General features: G+C 44.8%; 1 protein-coding gene across 1 annotated transcript in view; it reads right to left on the reverse strand.

The window, feature by feature from the left end:
• FAM162A (family with sequence similarity 162 member A) overlaps positions 1-23,542 on the reverse strand; it is a 116,399-nt gene that overhangs the window by 18,876 nt on the left and 73,981 nt on the right. The gene's annotated exons all lie outside the window — the stretch shown is intronic.

The following is a 23,542-nucleotide window of genomic DNA, read 5'->3' on the forward strand; positions in this document are numbered from 1 at the left end:
AAAACAACAAGTCAACATTTTGTTCACAGTAGATGTTCAACGCAATATGCCCCATTTTTTTCACACACAGACACACCAAGATGGGTTAAAAATTCATGGCTGCCTTGAGAAGTTTACATAAATATGCTATTGTGGGGTTTTTTTTTTAAATTGATGTTAGAAGATCATGTCAAGGTATAAAACTAAGATTATAAAATACGAAAGACATTGTGGGTGATGGAAAATCCTACACTACACAAGATTAAAAGCAATACTAATGCTACATGAGAGTCAGTAAAATTGGAGGTTTTACATAGTGATAGTTTCTACATTTGATGGGATTCAGAACTAATTTTTAGGTCGAGCCTGGGCAGTGCATGCGCTGCTGTGCAAGCCATGCTGTATTGGAATACTAAATATAAGCCTAGCCCACTCTCTGCCCATATTGGTCATTTGGCTTGTGTCATTTTCTTTCATAAATGCTGGCTTCTGATTCTTTAATAGGCTTGCTAGTCCCTCCTTATTACCGCCTTGTCTTCATTTGTTACCTCCCATAAAGCCTGGCCCTTTCACTTCGGTTGGTACCCAGCGAGTCTTTTTTAGAATGTATGCACAATTTTCTTTAATGGGTTTCTCCTACTGCAGGCACGCCGTGCTTTCCTGCAACATTCAGCGTGCCATGTGGGCTTTGACTTTCTAAGCAGCCCAGAAACAATGGTGGACGCATTTACAAGAGTTTGAGCTCTTGGCATTGTACAAGACAATGCCTTCTATTTATGTGTTAATTATCAAAACATAAATAAAAGGCATTGTCATTTATGAGGCCAGTAGATTACACTTTTGCAAATGCGAGACCTACAGCATTGCAAATGCGAGACCTACAGCATTGCAAATGTGAGACCTACAGCATTGCAAATGCGAGACCTACAGCATTGCAAATGCTCGTTTATCATCAAGATTTACTTTTTGTCATCAGACTTTGGCCCATAAAAAGAGAGAAATGGGAAGAAAGAAAGAAGAAGAGAAAACATGATAATCATATCAAGCAGACAGGGCAGTCCTCGGAGGAAAGGGGTGGAGTGCTGGGGGTGGTGCACCTTGACTCACAGTGTTATGGCTAAAACTTGTGAACTGTGCAAACTTGACCTTAAACCTTGGTTATTTGAAGTAAAACGTGTACAATTGTTTGGGAGGTTACAGAACAAATCGTCATTTGAAGGAAAAATCACCAGCTGCAAAACGGTACAAAGCCAGAAATAGGACTGTTTCATATTGGAAAAAACATGCGAGTTTTGCATGAAGTTGTAAAATTACTGAAGTTATATCAAACTTTAAAAAAAACATTTGAGATCAGTCAAGCGTCCATGTGTTTAGAGAAAGGCTAGGAAAGTGAACAGGTGAAGTATATAGTAGCCATGTGAAGAGAGATGTAGATCTTGTGATCTAGTGAAACACGCAAAGTACAGGTGATCAGAATTAGAATGGGTTTCCTCAGTGGTGGTAGCCAAAAAAACAAGACAACACGTGCATTTTAGGGGGTTACAATGCAACCATGTTAGTGGGTTGTCATCTCTCGCTAGATATCAATCCGATGATCAGTACAAGGAAGGGGTGGAGAAGTTGACCAATTTGTTATCATACTGATTTTGCACTTTGCATAGGATCAAATCGAGGAGCAGCCAAAGAGGAAGCCACTCACTGATTTTGTGACTTTGAAGTCGTTCCATTGGACTGTTGTGACCGCCTCATTTTTTACTGAAAGCAATGCGTCAAATATCTCCTTGAAGACGGATAACAATTTGGTATTCATGGTACCATACAAAACATTTACATAAGATTTGTGAAACCTGGACAACATGGGTCTTACTTTGAAGCACAAATAACTTGTGGTATAAAAGAAAGAATTGCAGTCTCTGACAAAAGCACTCTTGACGAGGCAAAGACAGGAGTTCTGCCTTCTATGAGAAACATTTATGTTTTTGAAAGAGGGCTGTCGTAACCTCGGACGAAGCAGCAGAGGGAACAGGGTAGTGTAGGCTCACCCACAGATGCATGCCTTCTGCAGTTCTGGCAGAGCTAGACCCTCTCATGATGACTACGTTTCTTATGAATGCTCATTTGTGCACACAAGCCGGTAGGGACGACTGGCCGGATTCTTTCTAGATTAATCATGCTTGCAGGCCTTGGTCATCACCCCCAGACAGTTCAATGCCTACTATTCAAAAGCAGAGGCAGCACCTTCGGTCTTCTCCTCTTGGCCTGGTTGCAGGTTTGGGTAAAGCAGTAAGGGTCTGGATAGAATAGAAGCCTTGTTCTGGACTTGCAGCACCAACTCATAATGTTGTGCCAACAGAAAACCACAAGGTCCATGCATATAAAGAACTTGTACTACAGATGGGATGCCTTATTCCAATCCAAAAGCGTAGCACCACCGAATTTCGAATCAAGGAGTCTTTTTTGTCACTTTTCTAGTGGGTAGGAACAGCAACAACAGTCCAGAGCATGTGTGTCTGACGTCACATGCATCAGACCCCAAGTGGGGTGTGCCATTTGAAGGGCAGATTCAGGGACAGGGTGCCCAAGGAGTTCAACTGTGTTTAGCCTTTTTAGGTCTTGCCTAGGTAGCGCTTACCCTGTCTCTTCGGGACATGCTGTATTCAGATATGGACTTAAAGCTCCTCCCATTTTTCGCTCACCTTTACATTTGGCTCCTCTTCCTGTCCTTTATAAATAATGGATTTTGATTCGTGAATAGGCTTAGTAGTATCTCCCTGTCTTCTGTGGTTATCTCCCATAAGGACAGCCCCTCTTACTTGTGCACTTACGCTCTAGCTTTCCTTAGCAGCTAAGAAGCACTATTTCCTTAATTCATGGCTTGCTAAAGCAAGCACAACAGAGCGCTTAGCAATTACGGCCTCTTGTTGGTATTTGCAGCACGCCATGCGTGCTTTCACTTTAACAATAGCTGCTGCCTCGCTATGTGGGTTGCATCTAAAATAAGCAACAACCATTATTAAAGTGAAAGCGTGCATGGCGCCCCGCAAATACAAACAAGAAAGGCGCCATTGCGATGCGCTTTATCGCCCCACACAGAACTCACGGGAATGGCAGACGCTAGTTTTGTATTTTTAGCACGTCATGTGCGCTTTCATTTTAATAACGGCTGCCGCCTATTTTAGATGCAGCCCCACACTGCTAGACGGCAGCTATTGTTAAAGTAAAAGCATGCATGACCGCACTGAAAATGCAAACAAGAAGTCACCATTGTAGAGCTGTTGAACCCTGTGGCAGTGATTTCCCTGATGTTGCTTCTCTGATTACATTGCATCCACACCGCGCCCTTTCTAGCAGTATACGTGTCATCGTGACTATCATTCTTACCTTTGGAGGACCAGTAGTTAGTCCTCTGTACAGGCCTGCAGCCCTGGACGCACCTTTCACAGTGCATGCTCACTTTCGTGGCACACTATGGAGCACATGATGTCCTATGTCCAAAACGTGCTTTTAAGGCTCAGCAACAGGATTCTGCATAAAGGGTACATTACTATAGGATAATGGCCCTGCACGCCCTTGTGTGTTCGCCTGGCACTCTGGGGTGAGGCGGGGATGCTTCAGAGCAGGCAGGTTGCCATGGCACTGCCGTCTTCTCGGAAGGTGCTCATTTCTTGTCTAATATTTACTTGTATGGATAAACCTGTTTTAGTTTGCAAGGAGTTCATTTTGATCTTGGCAGGGAACAAAACCGGATTGCGGTTTAGGATTGGTGAGGGCGGTGGTCAGAAAAGAGCTACGAGTTGATCCCTCGGAAACTAAAACAGTGTTTTCCTGCTCATGGATCTATGCATCCGGCGCAAGTATCTCAATCAGGTGATTTGGTGTATCGGCTTTGGATAGGTGCCTTTTTGCAGTTACAGAACTGGTTTACCAGTACGTGCCTTTCAACATTTGGTTTAATCTGTCATTGCTAAATATCACAAACCTTTTACATTTCAGGGTTGAAGCCCCTTTTGAGGGCTGCAGAGGAACAATATAGTTAGAGCTTGGACAATATACTTCAAGCTTGTTAATGTGAAATGTATTTTCTGCTGGACATTTCAGAGGGCAAGGCTTCTGTATCTTCTTTTATTCGCTATATCATTGATTGGATGGTATTTCCCTCACTCTTCGTTGATGTGCATCCACATCAGACTGCACCATAAACGGAAACATGTTTCTAGGTTATTCATTTTTAACTTTTTCTTTGGCCCGGTCTATTAGTTGTCTAGATGTTCAATGTGATGTTAGGTTATATAATTATTGAGGGCTCTTCCTGGTCTCCATTAAAACACAGAAATGTAACGGTTGGATTCTGCAGTTTAATTTTATATTGTGGCTTTTATATTTCATCTTTTTCTTCAGTAATGCAGTGACACATTTAAGTCAACAAGACGCTCTTTCACCAGGATCATTCCAGCTGTTTAGGTCTCTGCTATGGAATTACTTCCCTGACTGTGTAAACGTTTCTGCCCAATTTCCTACTACATGCAAACACAAAATAAGGATTTGCAATGCAATAGGTATCACATTTGCGAGAGTTTGAGTTATTGGCATTGTAAATGATAATGCCTTTTATTTATGTGTTTTGAAAGTCTGCAAGCGATGCATAAACGCACACTTTGTACTTATAGTCCCTGTTTATGAGATATGAGATGCAAAGCTGGCAATAACTTTTTGATTGTTGCGGTTTTTATTTTTTTATTTTTTTGGAAAACCTTTATTGATGATTCAAAGCACACAGCTATTCAGCCTTACATCCCTGAGGCTAGGCAGCATTATAAAAACGGAGGAAAAGTGTGCACAAAACAATTAGAGGAGCAATCAGGTTTAATTTTAATAATATTAATATGAACCTAAGGAACAAGATAGAAACCTAAAAGGAAAAGGAGAAGAAGAAGGGAGGAGGGGAAAAGGAGAAGGTGGCAAGGCAAAACATAAAGCAGTAAAGCACAAATCCAGGGGGCGAGTGGGACCTGTCGGCATTTTGAACGAAACATATCGAGAAGAGCATACAAAGGTGGAGGGAAGAAAAAACAGGATTACATGAAAATGGGACATTGAGTGGAGGGAATGGCTAGGGTGAAAGACGAGCCTCCAGCGGACCTACATCAGGGGGCACACAAATATCGCCCCTGTAAGCATTCCATGCCCCCCAGACCATCCCCCACATCTTGGGCTTACCCCTAGCTAGGTACACAGTTTTCTCACGGAGCATGCACCAGTACATATTAGTTTTCCAGAGACTCACAGAGGGGGGGGGGTCGAGGCGCCCCACTTTTGAGCAATATCTCGCTTGGCCACCATGTTCCCTAGCGTGACCCAACGAGTTTGTGCATTATTGTAGTCAGTCGGACCCCACACGTTCAACAAACAACGTCGAGCTTCCGCAGACAAATCAACGCCAGTCACGTCACGCATAACCGCATGCACCCATTCCCAATAGGAGGCAATGGCCTGGCATTCCCAAATGGTATGCATAAAGGTGGCCAGTGCACCGCATCCTCGCCTACAAAGGCCATCCTGGGAAAGCCCCATGTGAATCAACCTGGGGCCAGCAACGTAAACCCTATGGAGAATTTTAAGCTGAACTAAGCGCAGCCTGGCCGAAATCGCTACTTCCTTGGGGGAGGACACCGCACACTGCCAATCTTCATCATCCAACTCAATCCCATCACGCACCCACTGATCACGCACTTTCAACAACAGGTCCGTCCGAACGTTGATTAGCTTTTTATAAGTCAGGGAAATGGCGCTATCTGGCATATAGCCGTCCAGCACCCTGTCCTCCAGCGGGGACGAATCGGGGACCTTCTCACCAACAGGCAGGGTAGACGTAAGGGCATGTCTCAACTGTGCATATCTAAAATATTCCGTGGCACCCAGTTGGAATTCAGTCTGCAGAGTCTCAAAACATTTAATTCCTCCTCTGGCCATCACATCAGCTACCTTGGAAATACCAATGAGGTCCCACCGGTCAAACCCCTTCGAGTGCCACAACCTACCCAACAAGTCGGAGTCATAGAGGGGAGTGGCCATAGTGAGCCTACCCTTCCACCCCAGTGCCTTCGTAATGGCCCTCCATATATGTACAGCGGTCTTGGTGGGACAAGTCAATCTTCCGTCCAGAGATCTAGAGTACAACGCCCTGTAATACATCCCGTCATTCATGAGCCAGCGATCCATGGCATATCCCGGGCTTTCCGCCGGGCCATAAAAGCCATGATTAAGAGCAGCCAATTGGGAGGACCAGTAGTACCGGCGGACATCAGGCAAGGCAATACCGCCGTCGTACCACGGAATGGTCAGCTTAACTACGGCTATACGCGGCCTACCCTCCCACAAAAGGGCCCGCTGTAGACCTTCAATTTCCCCGAAATACTTCGAAGGGACGGGGTCCTGCGTATTTTGAAGCGCGTATAAGAATCTCGGCAGGGACATCATCTTGAATAATGCCGCGCGGCCCAACAGGGACAGCGGCAATCTTTTCCAGCCCTCCACATCGCACCTAAGGCGCGCGAGAGGGGGAAGCAAGTTGTTGGCGTATCGCGCCCGGGCATCCTTTGACACGTAGATACCCAGGTACTTGAATCCCTGCTGCGAGACCTGTATCGCACAGCCCCTGGGGAGACGTGGAGTGTCTCCGCTAAGCACATAGAGGTAAGACTTGGACCAGTTGATAACCAGGCCCGAGTACCCACCAAAGGTACACAGTACGTCAAACATAACAATCAAAGACCGACAGGGGGAGGTAAGGTAGAGCAGAATATCGTCCGCATACAGCAAGACTCGATCCTCAAAGCCAGGACCAATATATATATATATATATATATATATATATATATATATATATATATATATATATATATATATATATATATATATATATATCCCGCCCCAGCGTTGCCTGGGGCAGAGAGGGGCTGGGGGCAGCATTTGAGGCCTGCGTGCACTCCCGCCCCGGCCCGCCACAACATTGTCTGTGTCCCGGAGGTAAGGCACCTCAGCCGCCGTTGTTCAGGGCCAACCTCTCGCCCCCCTCCCGCACCGGCCCATCCCGCCCCGGCACGGCACGGCCCCCTACCGCCCGTGTGCCGGAGAGCCTGATCCTTACCTCAGCCGCCGGTCCCGATCCAGGCGCCCCGCCCGCACAGGCCGCCACTTCGCCTAGCAGCAAGCAGGGCCGCGGCAGTCCTCCCAGCAGGTCGCTATCTTCGCCGCCATTTCAGGAAGTGTTCAGGAAGTGTTGGGAGCGCAAATGATGTCATCACGCGGACGTCGCGGCCGGCGCTACTTGCAAGGGACTACTTTATTTTTATTTCTAATTTTTTTTGAACAACGTAGATTTTTAATTTTTAATAGCCTATGTCCTTCTGCTTGCCCTGAGGTTTTCAAAGATGTCTTTGGTGTTTTGATTGGTGGTGTACTTTGAGTTTACCTGGCTCAAAGGACACAGTTCGCTCTTTATAATAGTAGTATATATATATATATATATATATATATATATATAAGCACAGGTTCCCTCTCTCTAGATCTGCGTACGCGGTCAGAGCCTCCACGCCATCCACAGAAGGAAAATACGGACCACCAAATCAACAAGAAGTTCTTGTTTATTTATGTTCACAAAGCCAGTTCAGCGACGCGTTTCGAGCACGAGTGCCCTTGTTCACGCTGCAGTGAAAAAATAAAGCAATCACAAGCCTTTTTTAAATGCAATACAAATTGTATGTTACCACCCCCTGGTGGTAACCTCCCGTGTCACGTGGGTGATGACAGTGAAAACAAACTATTGCTGCAGCGGTGATATGTAAACAGCACATTATTATACAACAGTCACATGTTAAATCCGAAATTTGTGAGAAAGAGGTATAAGTGTGTACAAATAGATAACTGGTTAAATCCATAATACCTCTTAAAATATCACTGTTTCTAATAACATGAAGTGGTAAAGGTCAACTAGACTCATCACTACAATAACATCACAAATAATTGACAACAAAATGTATGCTCCTTTGTGTTTCTAATTCAGTAATTAAAACCTGAAATATTAAGAAACATGTAAACCATTGACTGCGAAGTGCAAAATTTAGCAATGTTTCAATAGCAGCAAAAGGCAATAGTAAAGTGCACGAGTGAAAGAAGTGCAAAAGAGGTGATTGCGACGAAAAAAAGTGTCATAGTGCAATATTAGCCGCATTGTAACCGGACTTGAAATGCCGTATGTAAATAAACACCAAAATTCAGGGCCCTGAATAAAAATGGTCAATAAATACAATAAATCATGGCAATCAAAGTCATAAATGGTAAAAGTTGGTATCAAAAATGCAGTATCAAAAGATGTTAAAAACGGGTATATTTATATATATAAAAAACACACAATATCCCATATATTTACAAGAGAAGTAGACAAGTCACATAATTAACACTAAATTCATAGAAGAATAGCGCCAATGTGCAAAAATAGATGCATGAAGTGCTTGTGACATGCAAAGTCAAAGATGTTCGATTTACACAGTGTCTAATGTTTCGAGAAGTATTACACGACTGAAATAGAATAAATCAACTGACAAATTTGCACACATAGGGAACCTAACTTGTGCAAATGTATAGTTCTGCAGATGTTGGGACTCAAAAGTTGGAGAATAGAGAGCAAATAAATCTAGATATCTCAAATAGGGAGCCTAAACTTGAGATATACATACTCCTGCATCCGATAGCACCAAAGAGAGAAATTAATGCACAGAGAGCGATAACTTGGCTGTGTGTATCTATAGAAAGAGGAAAGTCATTCTAGGAAATGGTGCATCTCTTCCATGTTATTAAGCCCATTAGGCCAGCGACTATCGAGCTCTAGAATGAATCTAGATTCCAACTTTCTCAATAGAAGTTCTCTGTTGCCACCTTTCCTTGACAGGGGTACAGATCCGATCACAAAATAAGTGAGGCAAGACAAATCTCTCTTATGGATTAGATTGAAATGCCTAGCGACCGGATAAGCAGGGTCATTGTGGAGTATGGCTCGTAGGTGCTGTAATATTCGCATATGTACCTGGAGTTTGGTACTACCAACGTACCCAAGTCCACAGGCACATACTAGAACGTACACAGCGTGGTCGGTTTTGCAGGAGTAATTGCCCAATATGGGTTTATCCACAGAGCTAAATGGAGTCGTGTAATGGGTAGTGGAAATGCCAAATTTGCATGCCCGACAGCTGGAGCATTTGAAGAACCCCCTAGATGGTCGTAACCAGGCTGCTTTGGTTTTCAGTTCAGGTGCAGCGGTATCTAGATAGTTGCCCATAGTTTTAGCTCTCCTAAATGTGACCTGAGGAGCTGAGGGTAACACAGAATTGAGGACATGATCGCTGAGAACTATCGGCCAATTCTTATTGAGAATGGCCTTAATTTTCCTTTCCTCCCTACTAAAGGTAGTGATCATGCAAGGACCAGAATCTAGGGACTCACTAATGGTAGGGTTCTCAATGTCGGAAATGCTCACCGGAAACAGGCTCTCTCTTGTGCGAGACAAGGATTTGTTATAAGCCTTTTTCAATATGGTCTCAGAGTACCCCCTAGCTTTCAGGCGGATAGTTAGATCTTTCAGGCATTGCTCGTAATCAGAAGGGGAGCTGCATATTCTTTTGAGCCTTAGCATCTCACCATAGGGGATACCTGTGATTGTGTGTCGTGGGTGCATGCTGGTGGCATGCAGTGTGGCATTTCCAGCTGTCTTTTTCCTGTGTAGGGTGGTATTGACTTTGTTATTTTCTATATACACTTCTACATCGAGAAATTGAATTCTCTCTTTTTCTACGTGAGCAGTGAAGTTGAGATTGAGGTCATTTTGGTTGATGTTATCAATGAATTCAAATTCCTCTGCCTTAGTGCCATGCCAGGCTATGAAAATGTCGTCAATATAACGCAAAAAACTAATAACATGATTGTCCATCCATGCTTTATGGCGTGTCATGAGGACCTGCTCCTCCCACCAGCCAACGTGTAAACACGCGTAGCTGGGAGAGAAGCAGGCCCCCATTGCCACACCTCTGAGCTGTCGAAAAATGTCTTTGCCAAACGAAAAGAAATTATTATGGAGACACCACTCCATCAGACTGATATATATATATATATATATATATTCCAGGGATAATCCAGTACGGCGCAGAGTTCAGAAAGGCTGCAAATACGGACTCGAACCCAAATATCAGTGCAAAGTGGTGGTTTATTTAGCAAAAGGTTTTCCCAGTCATCACGACGCGTTTCGCGCTACACAGAGCGCTTGTTCACATGATATATATATAAACTGGGAATGTGACCTACACTGATGTTATCAAATTATTTATTTTTCATTTTTTTTTAGATATATAAGATAGGTTTCATTTAGGATAAATCTATAAATATATTTCTGATATTTTGTTTAAATATTTTAAAATAGTTGTTTTTGTTGCCCGAATTTACAGTGAATATATGGAAGATTGCACAAGTGATACATTCATATAGAAAAAGAAAAGTTGTATTTCTCTTTTTTGACTTATAGATCACATCAATTAGTGAAACATGATTGCTCTTTATACATTATGTACAATGCGGGTAGCTAAAGGAGGTGAAGAAGCTGGCGGTTTGTTGACACTATGCGCGTTTCGGAAAAAGCCTTCGTCAGGAATCCGCACACTGAATAGGATATAAGACAACACAAAAAGTAGATTTTTATGCCTGTGATTTTTAAGATAAAATATTTGTCTTAATTGAAGAACTAAAAGCGAGATGATAACCAATGAGTTGTGTCCCGCATGAAGATGCTAATAGAGTGCATCAAAACAAGATATCCAGAAAACAAGATTACACATGCATGTGTAGAAAGTGAAACTCAACATTATGTGATCATAAGGTAAGACGTGAATAGAGTACAAAGACTTTTTAGAGAGCCTTTAGGACATGAAAAGAGGGAAAGGATTGAACAAGACATGCTGAACGAGAGAGAAAAGGGAACAGATGATAGCAGCATGCTAATTGCAAAGGATCTGTCTTTGGAGATCAAAGTAGGAACTCTACAGGTGCTTAGACAGAGTATCGTGCAAAGGTAGATAGGCTATAGGCAGGTAAAAAGAAGAACCATGAAATGTTAAATCGATTGGATACGCCAGGGTATGGTGTAGATCGTAGGTTCTTTTAGAAAATGCTTAGTGTGTCTTCTGCGTGCACAAGTTCTCCCTCTTTAGGCATCTTTCGCCTGCTCTCCCCTTCTTTCTCACAAACTTTCTGCTCCTCTGTCTGGAGTTCATTCACCACTTCCTGCACGAACTGCATATCCCTCTCTACCTTCCTTTATGTCTATTCGGTGCAGCTCTCACCCCTATCTATTCATCAGGTGACATAATTTCTCTACACAAATACACTACACTACACAACACACAATTTCATCCACACAATGCTACAACTATCAATTCCAAAACAACTCACATAATTACACTCCACACCACATCAATTCTACTCTAAACAAAAACACATACGTAAAAGACATAGCTATTTGCCAATAGCACTAACTCTTGCAAATGCAAGACCTATTGCATTGAAAATGCTTGTTTTGTATTTGCTACCTCTCCTTTGGAGCATAAGTGACACAGACACCCTCGACCTGATGGTGGCCATTCACTAATGTCTGGTTCGAGATGCCATCATCATATAGGACGAAAAAGACGTGTGGTGAAAAATGGTGCAAATCTGAATCAACTGGACACTCACAGCTTCCTGGTACTCCCTCGGAGGCAGGATTCATTTACACGCATATTTTAAACTAATTGATTTTACACGGAGCATTTTAGCGTTTGAACTGTGTGAATTTATGTGATTTAAAATTGTGGGCTTACTTTTGCACTGATTTCTCCAGGACTGCCATATAGTAATTTTTAGCGCCGACTTGCATTCTAAGGGCCGATTTAGGGCCCCGGTCGACTCTCTCTGTCCTCCCGGGCGCAAGCTTTTCAGGCGCCATCTTCGGGGTAGTTGGAGGCTCAGCGCTCTAGTGCTCGGGCGATTATCGAACCGGCACTATAAATCTTTTCTGGTGTCTAACCTCCGGTTGACACTCACAGCTTCCTGGTACTCCCTCGGAGGCAGGATTCATTTACACGCATATTTTAAACTAATTGATTTTACACGGAGCATTTTAGCGTTTGAACTGTGTGAATTTATGTGATTTAAAATTGTGGGCTTACTTTTGCACTGATTTCTCCAGGACTGCCATATAGTAATTTTTAGCGCCGACTTGCATTCTAAGGGCCGATTTAGGGCCCCGGTCGACTCTCTCTGTCCTCCCGGGCGCAAGCTTTTCAGGCGCCATCTTCGGGGTAGTTGGAGGCTCAGCGCTCTAGTGCTCGGGCGATTATCGAACCGGCACTATAAATCTTTTCTGGTGTCTAACCTCCGGTTGACACTCACAGCTTCCTGGTACTCCCTCGGAGGCAGGATTCATTTACACGCATATTTTAAACTAATTGATTTTACACGGAGCATTTTAGCGTTTGAACTGTGTGAATTTATGTGATTTAAAATTGTGGGCTTACTTTTGCACTGATTTCTCCAGGACTGCCATATAGTAATTTTTAGCGCCGACTTGCATTCTAAGGGCCGATTTAGGGCCCCGGTCGACTCTCTCTGTCCTCCCGGGCGCAAGCTTTTCAGGCGCCATCTTCGGGGTAGTTGGAGGCTCAGCGCTCTAGTGCTCGGGCGATTATCGAACCGGCACTATAAATCTTTTCTGGTGTCTAACCTCCGGTTGACACTCACAGCTTCCTGGTACTCCCTCGGAGGCAGGATTCATTTACACGCATATTTTAAACTAATTGATTTTACACGGAGCATTTTAGCGTTTGAACTGTGTGAATTTATGTGATTTAAAATTGTGGGCTTACTTTTGCACTGATTTCTCCAGGACTGCCATATAGTAATTTTTAGCGCCGACTTGCATTCTAAGGGCCGATTTAGGGCCCCGGTCGACTCTCTCTGTCCTCCCGGGCGCAAGCTTTTCAGGCGCCATCTTCGGGGTAGTTGGAGGCTCAGCGCTCTAGTGCTCGGGCGATTATCGAACCGGCACTATAAATCTTTTCTGGTGTCTAACCTCCGGTTGACACTCACAGCTTCCTGGTACTCCCTCGGAGGCAGGATTCATTTACACGCATATTTTAAACTAATTGATTTTACACGGAGCATTTTAGCGTTTGAACTGTGTGAATTTATGTGATTTAAAATTGTGGGCTTACTTTTGCACTGATTTCTCCAGGACTGCCATATAGTAATTTTTAGCGCCGACTTGCATTCTAAGGGCCGATTTAGGGCCCCGGTCGACTCTCTCTGTCCTCCCGGGCGCAAGCTTTTCAGGCGCCATCTTCGGGGTAGTTGGAGGCTCAGCGCTCTAGTGCTCGGGCGATTATCGGAACCGGCACTTCACTTATGGCAGCCAAATCCCGTCCGCGCAGCGGGCGGGCGCAGCGGGCGCGCCGATGGCGCGCCGGAGGCGCGCCAGAGGCAAGCCCGTCTGGGCCCGTCCGGGCCAGTACGGACCTAGGACCTAAACCCCTGCCCGATTGTACCTTACTGGCCACAGATACATTGACTCCCTCATCCTATTCTAGGGACGAGTTGTTGTCATTTCGTCCTGTTACCGATCATCACTGCCGGTATACAGTGAGACCGGAGGCACCATATAGACGGTGTGCTCACTGCTCCAAGCCTAATAATGGAGCCAAAAAGGGAGAGCTTACGTCCTCTTCCCTGTCCTTTGCCCTATTGAACTGCCGATCTCTGGTTAAGCACTCGGATGAAGTCAACCTAATGATCCAGGACCATAAAATTGATGTGCTGTTTCTTACAGAGACATGGCTCTCTGACAGCTCTGAGTTTGATATAGTTAATTCTATGCCCAAGGGCTACGCGATACAGTGCCTGCATAGGCCTCGTGGCATAGGTGGAGGACTAGCTATAATTCATAAGGAGACACTAGCCTGCAGGATAGAATATGGCAAGATCTTGGATGCAGAGAGCATCAGGTTTTCCATCCAACTCTCCCCTAATTACTCGTTGTCAGGGCTGCTGATCTATCGACCTCCTGGTGGGGTCAAGCAGTTCATTAGTTCCCTGTTAGAGACAGCACTTTTTCTGGCAGCCTCAGCCCCCAACTTCCTTCTTTTAGGAGACTTGAATCTCCACTTGGATGACCGGGGAGATAAGGTGGCTGTTGATTTGCTGGCTGACCTTGAAGCATGTAATCTGATCCTGCATAACAATGAACCCACGCATTTGAAGGGCCATCTTTTGGACCCTTTATTTTCCAATGTTGCTCTCCTAAAGGCATCACCGCCATGTCCCCTCCCCTGGTCAGACCATTTCCTTATTCCCTTTAATTTGACTATTAGGACGGATTCTAGATCTGAATGTAAAGGCTCTAGTCGAACTTCTCATAGACCTTGGCCTAAATTGTCCTTTGACGATCTAACCACTGCCCTTGAACAATCTATTCCTGCCACGATCTTGAACCCCCTTGAAGCAGATCGCAGTTTCCACAATTGGTTACTAAAAGCACTGGACTCGGTGCTTCCTGAGAAGTGTAGTACCAAGAAAAGTAATGGATTTAAAAACCCCTGGTACACAACTGAACTACGCGACCTTAGAAAAGTCTGCAAACGTCTGGAACGCGCCTGGCGGAAAGACTGGTCCACTAATAGTAAAGTTCCCTATCAGGAAGCCATGAGGGCATATAAGCTAGCCTGCAACCTCACGAAAGCAACCTTTTATGAAGAGAGAATCAGGACTGCTTCCAGCTCCTCAAGAGAAACATTTACTATAGTTAAGGAACTCTTGAACACCCCCCCTCCTTCACTGCCACAAGCCACGAGCAGAGCTCGATGCAACGAGCTTGCACATTTCTTTGATAACAAGGTCAGGAAAATTCTAAAAAGTATTCCTCTTAGTACTCCTCCTTCTGAATCCACCACGCAGGTCGAGAGTGGTGTGAGCCCTTTGTGGGAAGTTATCACTCCTATAACTGAGGAAGACTTCCGCAAAGAATTAGCTTATCTTAAAAGTGGTTCCCCCTCTGACCCTATGCCCATCCATATTCTTAAGAGGATTGCACAGACCATCTCCTCGCGGGCCACGGATCTCCTGAACGCCTCCTTTGGCGGTGGGGAAGTTCCCCCTAGCTGGAAGAAGGCGATGGTTAAGGCTCTCCTCAAAAAGCCGGGACTGGACCCTGACGACCTGGCGAACTTCCGCCCAATTTCTTTGTTGCCTGGCCTGGGCAAAATTGCAGAAAAGGTTGTCAACCGCCAGCTGTCCACATTCCTAGAAGGTCATAACCTGCTCAAGCACTCGCAAACAGGCTTTCGCCCTGGGCAGGGTACTGACTCTGCCCTGATTGCAGTAGTGGAGGAAGCCAGACGCATCCTTGATGCAGGAGGTTCCGCAGCTGTGGTCCTCCTTGACCTCAGCGCGGCTTTTGATACCGTCAATCACGGTATCCTTATTCAGCGCCTTACTAGGGTGGGAATATCTGGTCAGGCCTTAAGTTGGATTACTTCCTTTCTGAACGACCGGTCATACCAGGTCTGCGATGGCACCAACCTGTCTGAGTCGATCCCCCTCCAGTGTGGAGTCCCGCAGGGCTCCTCGTTGAGCCCTACACTTTTTAATATCTATATGGCCCCACTGGAGGATGTGGTTTCACCCTTCGGGGTGAAAATAGTGACCTACGCAGATGACACCCAGCTTGTCGTTTCGCTATCCCATCATGAAAATGCGGCAGAAAGATTTGGGTGCTGTCTGACAGGTATCATGGCTTGGATGACGGAATCTCGGCTAAAACTCAATGGTTCCAAAACGGAACTTATGACGCTGGGCAAGCTCTCTACTTCCCTTCCCAAAACCATGTGGCCCCCCTGTCTGGGTGAGGCGCCCCAACCCAAGAATGAGATTAAGAGCTTGGGTGTATGGTTAGAGCCCGACCTGACGTTCAGAGTTCATACGAAGAAAGTGGCAGGGATTTGCTACGGCTTGTTACGCTCGGTCCGAAAGGTGTTGCCCCTTCTCCCTTTTAGTTCAAGGAAACTCCTGATTCAGGGGCTAATATTGTCAAGGCTGGACTATAGTAACGCCTTGCTGCTCGGTGCCCCTGAATCAGCCATCAACACCCTCCAGCGAGTACAAAATGCGGCGGCCAGGGTTTTGACAGGCTCGGAAAAAAGAACTTCGGCCAAGCCTGCTCTCAGAGCTCTCCATTGGCTCCCCATCCGGGAGAGAGTCAAATTTAAGGCTCTTTCCATCGCCTTTAAGTCTCTCCAGGGAATGGGCCCCCCAATCCTCAGGGACCTTATATGCCCCTACAAGTCCTCGCGTCCCCTCCGCTCTGATGGGAGCAACTTACTGACTGTCCCCAGAGTAAAGAGAGCTCGCTCGGGAGGCAGGAGGTTCTCTGTGAACGTAGCCAAGATCTGGAATGATCTTCCTGCAGCTCTCCGCCTGGAACCCTGTCTCCAGAGGTTTCGGAAATCTTTAAAGACATTCCTTTTTCCACGAGGAATATGAGTCCGCTGTCTGAGGATCTTGGAATCTAGCTGAGTGTATTAGCGCTGGGACGCTCTTGGGCAGCCATGCGCTTAACAAATCTAATTTCATTTCATTTCATTATTAGGCAACTGAACATTTTGCAATTACTTAATATAATGCCCATCACTATTTTCTATGTTTTTATCACATTTGAGCTGTATTTTCCATCACCAGCACTGTCACACTGAACACTTTCAAGAATTTGTTCTTTTGATGATTATTCAAAATATTTCTATGTGCTTTAAACAAACTTTGATATAGATATTGGTACATGACATTTGGTTCTCTACGTGATCATTATTCATCATCCATTGACTTCTAATGTCTTAATGTTATCAATCTATTTACTAAAATTCTAGAAAGTGATTCCTTGATGGACTTTGTGGCAATGCACATGTTTATGCAAAGTTCTATTCGAGGTCTATAGGATGTTTGAGGGATATTTCGCTTACTATTACAGATATCTGCTTCATTTTTATGAGCCAAAACAAAGGATATCCTGTAATAATTCTGTACAAGAGACCACATCTAGGATGAATGACTAATAGGCATTTGTAGCTTCTGTAGTAATGACGGAAGCCCTCATATTTGTATTTAGCATTGTTTTAATTGGAAAAGGTATCAGAAAAGGGCTAAGCAGACGATATACTAAAATAAAGCTATGCAAGATTAAATCAAATTTAGAGATTTGACTAACATTTCTCCTTTTCAGTAATCAAGGAAGTCCCTACTCTTGTATGCTTCTGAAGACGATGACACCTTGTCACAAGTTCCCTAACCAGTGCTCATCATGATTATGGTGTGTGTCGCTCAATAAAAGAATGCTAGACTCTGTTGGTGTATTAGATACACCCATTTTGTATTCCTTTTTACTGTAGATTACCACAGTGCCTGTGACAATACAAGATAGCAGCAGAGGATGCTTTTTTTTCTTTTTTTTTTGCTTGAATAGGTTTTATTGAGGACATAGCATAAGAATATCACATATTACAACTATTCAAGTAAGACAGTCGGAGGTTATATCATACTAGGTACCATGACAATTGTATAAAACATCAATATTACACAGTGTGATAGTCTCATGTCTTAGATATCAGTGCTGGAAGTAAGGAATCATAAGTGTAATACAGCAATTCTTCATTTTTAGGTTTTGCCTGGCGTTACTGCGCAAGCAGTTCGCGCAGGCGAAATCCTAATGATTACGATATGGGCTATAGGAACGTCCCCCAGCTCCCATTGGCTAGCTCCATAAATGGAGGCTAGCCATTGGAAGCCGGATCTGTCCGTCAAGGCCGGACCAGATTCGGGGGCGTTCCCGCGTTTTCTTCCCTGGGCGTGGCGTTCGTCTTGTTTACTCTTGCGATAACACCGAAAGCATGGTTTTTCCCTCTCTGCCACTTTAAGGAGTATCCACCTTTTTCAGTTACCGGTCTTGTTGGGGCAGATCATGTGATCCGGAAGGAACGATCACGTGGGACGCTGAGCAACGTACTAGTTGGGCGCTCGCTCCCGCGTTAGATGTGAGCTGAATGTGAAAGAGCATAGAGATCTTACGTGGTAAACTTTGGAACGCACAGGTACGTGACCATTGTGTGTATGGTTACTTTGGGAAGACAGTGAATTGATAGTAGGATATAGTGCCGTGGGAGGGCGACCGATAGTGTTTACTTTAATATTGGTGCCCTTTGTTTACAGAGTTGGCGGACACCGCTAGAACGATTTAAGAGGACGGTGGGCCACCGTGTTAGGGACCAGCAGCGAGTGTTTACTAAGGAATGTCTATGTTTTACCGGGTAAGAGAGGGGACTCGATGTTTAAACAAATAGGCTTGGTTTAGTACATCGTTTATGTTTTGCCTTTCTTGTTTATTAGAGCTACGGACTGAGTAATTCCTTCCACTGTATTTTGCTTGATCCTTATAGGAGGTTATCTAGTCCCCATATTGTTATCTGGAGACCACGCTTCAGGTGGAAGAGTAGGAAGTTACTGGCCCTCCCCTGTCTCTCTGGGTGCTGGTACTTTTATGCTGTTTATGAATAGCCTGGATGCAATCCACTTGTGATGATTTTATTGGGCGGCAGTTGAGTAGTTTGTTCCATCATAATCAATCTATGACCTTCAACAGGTGCTTTACTTCAGGTATTGCAATGAGTTTTTTTCCCCCTTATGTGGATTTGTGTGACGGCTAGGTGGTATTTGGTGAAGTGCTATTGTAAAGGTATCGCTTGCACTTTTTCGTGTTTTGTGCCGTTCTGCCCTCTGTTACAATCATCCCCCCCTCGTTTTTGTGTCCTTCTGCCCTCTGTCTGCCTCGTGATTTGTGCCGTTCTGCCCTCCGTTAGAATCATCCCCCCCCCTCGTTTTTGTGTCCTTCTTCCCTCTGTCTGCCTAGTTTTTTGTGCCAAACTGCCCTCAGTTATAATTGTTTCCCCTCGTTTTTGTGTCCTTCTTCCCTCTGTCTGCCTAGTTTTTTCTGCCAATCTGCCCTCAGTTATAATGGTTTCCCCTCGTTTTTGTGTCCTTCTGCCCTCTGTCTGCCTGGTGTTTTGTGCCGTTCCTCCACCTGAACTGAGCCCTTTAAAATAAGGCCATGCTCCAAAAAGTACAGCAGCCCCCTGCCCTGAACCATAAAAAACTGCCCCCTACCTCCGTGAAGTACTCTGACTCTGCTCCCTACCCTCCCTTGGCGCCTAAAACTGTCCCCTGCCATGCACCCTACAAAGCCTCAACTTAGTAAACTGTCCCTTCTCTGTGTGCTTCGAGGCCGTAAAATGTAAGCCTAGGCACAAATGTAAGCCTAGGCACAAATGGATGGTTGGATTTGTGGGGTAAAGTTTTATTTAATGTGATTTTATGTAGCGCGAACTTTACCCGAAGGTGTCAGAGCGCTTTACATAAGAACCAGTTGCCAAACCTAAGGACTTTGATTTACATGCGTTAAGTAAAAGATACAAACAGGAAAACAATTGAAATGTACTTTATGTAGTCACACAAAGAAGAGACTGTTGATTCTCGTTATATTTCTATATACATATGGAAGGGATATGAATAGATGTACTGCAAGAGTCACATAGGAATGTTAGAGTAGAAAGGTCTACTGCATATACTAGTGAATACAGTCATCTCTATATACAGAAAAAATGAGTTATATTTAGAGGGGTCGGAGTGGGACGCAGTGGGTGGATGGATGCATGATGGATGGATGTATGCATGATGCATGGATGTATGGGTGGATGCATGGATGGGTTGTTGGTTGGTGGATTGCATAAATTGTTGAGGGATTGGCTGTATATATGCATCTATCCATCCACCCATCCATGCTTCTATCCATACACCCATCCATGCTTCTATCCATACACCCATCCATACACCCATCCATGCATGCATGCATGCATCCACCAACTCATCCATGCAAGCATTACAACAGCCCGCAGCTCTCCTTCGTCTCTCCTCGCCCCCCTTTCCCCGAGCCCGCAGCTCTTAGTCTCTCCTCGCCCCCCCTTCCCTGTGCCCTGCTATTGTAAATGACAATGCCATTTATTTATGTTAAAAAAAACATAAATAAAAATAATGTCAAGAGCAATGCCAATAGCTCTAACTTTGACAAAGGCAAAACCATTGCTTTGTAAATGCTTGTTCCAATATGAGCTCATGCTCATTATCTCCATTGAGTGTTGTGCCAGTTATAACGAGGCTGATGTTTCCATCCTATCTGATTCACAACAATTATTGTTTAGTTATGCTTCTACGTGCGATGCGCTAACGTGTCCGGTAATTATACATATCGGTGGTTGCATTCCCAACTATAGCAGGAGTGTGGCATTATATAGGAACTCCTATAGATAGGCGTCTCGGGCCGTTCATGCCATGCTATGTGTTTTTGTTACAGATGTGTCCTGTATAGCCAGTATGTGGGATGTCCCGGGTGACCGCTGTCTCGTGTGTCAATAGTCACTGCTAGTGACATCTCGCGTCTGTCTTAATGCTCGTCCGCCGGGGCAATCATGGTGTTCTGATGTCAATTCTTTGCTTATCGTCTAACTGGGGTAATTTGGGAGGAGGATCAGGAATAGGAACTGGGCAAACAGGAAGGGGAAGTACGACATAGGAGTAAACTCGGGGTGAGGCTCTCTGTCATGTTGGAGAACAAGTAAGTCAAAAGGGGAGAAAGAAACGGGACCTGAAAGGAGGGAGGAAAAGAGCGAAGGGGATACGCTATCGAGACATGTCTGGTAGGGTGTAAGGGTGAGTGCTGTGTCTGTGCGTCACGTGCAGCAGATGATGCTTGCAGTGAAATACAGGCCTTTCTACTGGAACCATAGCAGGGATATGGCATCTTGGCTCTTCCCAGTAAAGAGGTGAAGCTGTGATTCCCATCACGAAGATTTGTGTGGCATGCGTTGGAATGTGCAAGGATACAGTACTGTAAATGGGTTTATATAGAGCTTACTACCCCCATTGAGACTTTGAATCGCTACATGAGAAGTGTCGCACTATTCAGAGGGGGTTCCTCCTTCCTCCAAGTTTGTAGCCTCTAAAGTTCTAGGATGCCACAATGATAGTCAGAATTTGAGATCTCGCCTCTCGGGCCATGTCCATCTAGTCTGCTGGTCATTTCTCCTCCTCCCACTGAAATTCACTGTAAAGCAAAGTGTGTGTCCGGCTTTGGATCTGCATCCTGAGGAAGGACCTTTTGTTGAGAATGACTGCAACAGAACCAGTTCCAACAGGTCAATGTGTGACCAGGCCTTGGATTAACACTTGTACAAAGATTGTGGCCTGGAAGCACAGCATGGGACAAACTCCTCGTACGAACAGTTGGACTCCCGCTCATCTCAAATTCTGAGTTTTGTGCTGTGAGTAGAAACAGCCCATCGAGAATCCACAAAATGGAAGGCATCCGTTTCACCTCCAAATGGTAGCTAAGGTGAACAAGCCAACAAAAAGGAAATGCACTACATTGCTGTTGTGATTCTTTAGGGCGAACGTCAAGCTTAGTTGCTCGATTTGAACAATTGGACTGTCCCCCATGACTGTTCCTCTAGCATGTTTCCCTCTCCAAATTCTGCACAACAGTAGAGGAAGGAGGTGGCCAGAAGCACAATTTATAATGGTCTACTTTCTCTGGAGTAAAAGGAGCATACACCTGGTGTAGAGAAGAGGCTATGCTGCCAATGAAGGACCCAAAGGATGGACTGCCCAGTGTGGAGAGAATCTGCCTGTTCAGAGCAAGTGCCTTGCTGTAGGAGGCTGGAGATGCAGAGTCTGCCACAATCCTTACCTGCTGCTCAACCCAACCAAAGCACTTGCTTGTTTTCAGCCCCAAACCAGGTGTTTAAACTTCACCAGCCCAAATGATCAGGAGAGGTCAGAGCACCTATACTCTGTACTTCTCCATCGCTTCCTCAAATGACTGATAGCCATGCCCCAAACTGCATGCTACACATTTTGGTTCTAGTGAAGGTTGAGCGAGTGGGGCTACTTGTGCCTCAGCCATGAAGATGCCGCTTACAGTCCTTACACCCATGGACGGACGGCTCAATGGGCGGTCATGAGTGCGAGCATCCGCAGCTAACCCCTCCCCCCCTCCCCACCCCCCACCATGTGACTGTAGTGGGCTTGTCCCACAGGTCCAGGTGTAAATAGGTAGACACGGCAGACCAGAACAGGTGCTTATAGATGGTAGTTTATTAGCAGATAAAATGGTACAAGTTAACAGGTTAACAGCCCCACCAGGAGCAGACCTATTCGCCGCTCAGCCCATCCTCAACTGTGTCTCTCATGCGTCCAACATTCCACAAACCAAGATTCCAGAGAGAACTCACACAGGGCTGATCAGCTAGATGCAGGTACATAGAAATAACATGAGGATACTACAGTGACCGAGACTGCTACTCCCACCACTGACTTGACTGCTGCCCAATAGTGCAGCACCACTGGGTGGCCCTGGCACCCCTGCAATGAAGGGGACCTCAAGACACTTGCAAGCATGTGGTGCACTTAACTAATGTTTGGAGATCATACCTGTGAATGCAAAACGTGTTCATGCGTCCAATTCTATACCTCCGTGCAGTTACAGAGCAAAATAGGATTATTAGTCCAATATTGTTGATGCCATAAAACATAATTAAGTTACTGGGCAAATTTTCTTAACAATAACCTTATTTAAAAAATTAAAAAACGCTATGTCAATGTATGTTATTCAAGTGTAGTACAATATGTGTGCAACCTCATTAGGCAATGTGCTGCAAAAGCAAGCCTCGTTGGTTTGACACCAGCTACCCCGTAAATATCAGGCTACTAGGGAATCCCAGAAACCTTGCATTAGTACCTCGTTTCTATATTTCCAGGAATAGGTGATGCAAGGATTGTCTAACTGTCCTTAAGTTGTACAGACCCTGGAGAAAAGGCCAGACAGGAACAATATGCTGTCTCCAGGCTAATTAGCAGGGCAAGCTTATCCCTCGACAGAAAAACAATCCCATACAATCCTCTGTGAGGGCTCCTTTCAACAAACTAGTGGTAAAGTGTCTCAAATGTCCACGATAAGTCCTCTGACATGCAATTTTAGCTCCTGGTATGTCATTTTAAGATTCAGATTGGATGGAAAGAGGAAAAAAAAGGTTTATTCTAAAAGACGTGTTTCTAGGTAATACATACAATCCAACAAACTAGGCTACGTGAATGTAGTGAAACCGCCACACTATATGTTCCTTAAAGATGGAGGTCCTTAATAAACCCCATTCCCAATTCAGTCTTAGGAACAAAACATAAGTGGGACAATCATAGTAACAACAATACATTCTGCTGAAGTCCTATACATGAGCCTACTTTTGATCCCGTCCTGCAAAAATAAAATCAATTTACTGGCTGCAAAAGAATAAAGACACTGTGGCCAGAGCAATAACTGCAGCCCCACAATCTTACATAC

Source organism: Lissotriton vulgaris, chromosome 8 (genome assembly GCF_964263255.1).
Source record: "Lissotriton vulgaris chromosome 8, aLisVul1.2, whole genome shotgun sequence".
Taxonomy (NCBI): Eukaryota; Metazoa; Chordata; class Amphibia; order Caudata; family Salamandridae; genus Lissotriton; species Lissotriton vulgaris.